The sequence below is a fragment of the Suricata suricatta genome, chromosome 11 (assembly GCF_006229205.1).
Source record: "Suricata suricatta isolate VVHF042 chromosome 11, meerkat_22Aug2017_6uvM2_HiC, whole genome shotgun sequence".
NCBI classification, from domain to species: Eukaryota; Metazoa; Chordata; class Mammalia; order Carnivora; family Herpestidae; genus Suricata; species Suricata suricatta.
The window spans coordinates 53,149,226-53,152,081 of NC_043710.1; the positions used below are offsets into that span (position 1 = coordinate 53,149,226).

General features: G+C 40.9%; 1 pseudogene; it reads left to right on the top strand.

Annotated features, from left to right (window-relative positions):
• The first annotated feature begins 362 nt into the window (after positions 1-362).
• LOC115271896 lies at positions 363-1,229 on the top strand (annotated as a pseudogene).
• Positions 1,230-2,856: the final 1,627 nt, after the last annotated feature.

Consider the following 2,856-nt stretch of genomic DNA (forward strand, 5'->3'; position numbering starts at 1 on the left):
ATAACACTAAATGTAAATGGACTGAATGCTCCAATCAAACGACAAAGGGTAGCAGAAGGGATAAAAAAATATATATATCCATCTATTTGCTGTCTACAAGAGACACATTTGGACTTGAAGACACCTTCAGACTGAAAGTAAAGATTTGGTGAAAAGAAGGTGTATTTCCTAATTTCAGGATGCAGAGTTCTAAATATATCTATCGAGACGCCTGCCAGATGGGCAAGAGTGCTTGTCTGGGGATCAGAACGAAACACAAGGCTCTCCCACTCTCTCTTTGGCCTACACCATCATCCTTCGGGGGAACCCTGGACCTGCAGGAGCTGGACTCCGGCAAGTGGTGCCCGAACAGGGACCTGAAGATGGCGGGCGAAAAAGCCGAGAAGCCAGCTTCGAAGGAGAAGAAACCCGAAGCCAAGAAGGCTGTTGCTAGTGGCAAAGTCAAGAAGGGTAACATCAAGGCTAAAACGCCAAAGAAGGGGAAGCCCCACTGCAGCCAAAACCCCATCCTAGTGCGAGGAATTGGCAGGTACTCCCGATCTGCTATGTATTCAAGGAAGGCCATGTACAAGAGGAAGTATTCAGCAGCTAAATCGAGGATTGAAAAGAAAAAGAAGGAGAAGGTTCTTGCTACGGTCACAAAACCAGTCGGTGGTGACAAGAATGGTGGTACCTGAGTGGTTAAACTCCGCAAGATGCCCAGATATTACCCTACCGAAGACGTGCCTTGGAAGCTGTTGAGCCATGGCAGAAAACCATTCAGTCAGCACGTGAGGAAACTGTGAGCCAGCATCACACCTGGGACCATCCTAATCATCCTCACTGGGTGCCACAGGGGCAAGAAGGTGGTTTTTCTGAAGCAACTGAGGAGTGGTTTGCTACTTGTGACTGGACCTCTGTCCCTCAATCACGTTTCTCTGTGTAGAACACACCAGAAATTTGTTATTACAACGTCCACCAAAATTGATATCAGCACTGTGAAAATCCCCAAACACCTCACAGATGCTTATTTTAAGAAAAAGAAGCTGCGTAAACCCAGACACCAGTAAGGGGAGATCTTTGATATGGAGAAAGAAAAATACGAGATCACAGAGCAGCGTAAGGTGGATCAGAAAGCTGTGGACTCACAAATTCTGCCAAAAATCAAAGCTGTCCCTCAGCTTCAGGGCTACCTCCGCTCTGTGTTTTCACTCACGAATGGGATTTACCCTCACAAACTTGTGTTCTAAGTATCTTAAAAAGAACCTGATTAAATAATGGCAAAATAAATAAATAAATAAATAAATAAATAAATAAATAAATAAATCTATCAATTCCATCTGTTCCAATGTGTCATTAAGGTCCAATGCTTCTTTAGTGATTTTCTGTCTGGTTGATCTATCCATTGCTGTCAGTGGAGTATTAAAGTCCCCTGCAATTAGCACATTCTTATCAATAAGATTGTTTCTGTCTGTGATTAATTGTTTTATGTATTTGGGAGCTCCCGAATTTGGCACATAGATATTTATAATTGTTAGCTCTTCCTGATGGAGAGATCCTGTAATTATTATATAATGTCCTTCTTCATCTCTTGTTACTGCCTTTACTTTAAAGTCCAGTTTGTCTGATATAAGGATGGCTACTCCAGCTCTTTTGGCTTCCAGTCGCATGATAGATATTTCTCCATCCCTTTACTTTCAACCTGAAGGTGTCTTCTGGTCGAAAATGAGTCTCTTGTAGACAGCAAATAGAATGATTTTGTTTTTTTGTCCACTCTGCTACCCTGTGTCATTTGGTTGAAGCATTCATTCCATTGATATTCAGTGTTATTATTGAAAAATGTGGGTTTAGAGTCATTGTGTTCTCCCTAGAATTCATGTTTATAGTGGTGTCTCTGGTACCTTGTATTCTTTCCAACATTTCATTCAGAGAGTCTGTCCCTCTTAAGATTTCTTGTAGGGTTGGTTTTGTGGTCATGAATTCTCTCAATTTTTGTTTATTTGGGAACACCCTTATCTCTCCTTCTATTTTGAATGACAGGCTTGCTGGATAAAGGATTCTTGGCTGCATGTTTTTTCTGTTCATCACGTTGAAAATTTCCTGCCATTCCTTCGTGATCTGCCAAGTTTCATTAGATAGGTCTGTAAACACTCTGATAGGTTTCCCTTTGTGCGTGAGGGTCCTTTTATCCCTAGCTGCTTTCAGAATTCTCTCTTTATATTTTGCCAGTTTCACTGATATGTCATGCCACAGATCGATTCAAATTATGTCTTTAGGGGGTTCTTTGTGCCTCCTGAATTTGAATGTCTATTTCTTTTCCCAGATTTGGGAAATTCTCAGTTATAATTTGGTCTAGTATCCCTTCAGAACCTTTCCTCTGTCTTCTTCTTCTTCAGGAATTCCTATGACGGATGTTGTTCTGTTTGATTGTATCAATCGGGTCTCAAATTCTCCTTTCCTGCTCCTGGATCAATTTCTCTTTTTTTCAGCTTCCTCTTTTGCTATAACTATATCTTCTAATTCACCGAGTCTTCTCTCTGCCTCTTTAATCCTTAGGTGGCTGCCTCCATTTTATTATTCACCTCATTTATAGCCTTTTTCAACTCATCACACCTATTTTCAAAGTTCCAAGTCATTGTCTCAGCTGCTTCTTTGATGCTTTTTTGAACCCCAGCGATTAACTTTATGACAAATTTTTTAAATTCTTGATCAGGTATGTTGTCTAGATCTGCCTTGAGACGTTCTGTGGCTGTGACTTCTTCCTGGAGGTTCTTCAGGGGAGAGTTCCTATGTTTTGTCATTTTTGCTAGTTTTCTATCTCTTGTCACCTTTAAAAAGCTCATTGTGCACTGTGCACCTGTTAATATTGCTCTGTTA